This window comes from Olea europaea, unplaced genomic scaffold, assembly GCF_002742605.1.
Source record: "Olea europaea var. sylvestris unplaced genomic scaffold, O_europaea_v1 scaffold3988, whole genome shotgun sequence".
NCBI classification, from domain to species: domain Eukaryota; kingdom Viridiplantae; phylum Streptophyta; class Magnoliopsida; order Lamiales; family Oleaceae; genus Olea; species Olea europaea.
Window position 1 is genome coordinate 6,675 of NW_019259468.1, and position 431 is coordinate 7,105.

A 431-nucleotide genomic window follows, 5' to 3' on the forward strand; every position below is an offset into this window, starting at 1 on the left:
CTTGACACTTTCAATGTGGCAATTGTTTCACCAATAAATTATGTGATGTTCACAACTGTGATTATCATTGCAAGTGCTATTATGTTCAAGGTAACCCCCATTTTCTCGAACTTGTATCCCATCCTCATTGCTCTTCACTACAACTACAGAAGATGGTGATATATCAATGTCGTCACATACTTGTTCTGCAGGATTGGTCAGGTCAAAATGTGAGAAGCATATTGTCTGAGATATGAGGATTTGTCACTGTGCTTTCAGGAATAGTCATACTTCACATGACAAAAGAAGATGATCAGGCAACTTCTCCCGGTATATTTAATGGTGAACTGTTGTGTAGTCATCAATTTTAGGGAGCACTAAACTTCTGATCTAAGTGTATCATATAATCATGGACTTGAGATTTTGGTCATGAAACTAGCATATTAGTAACA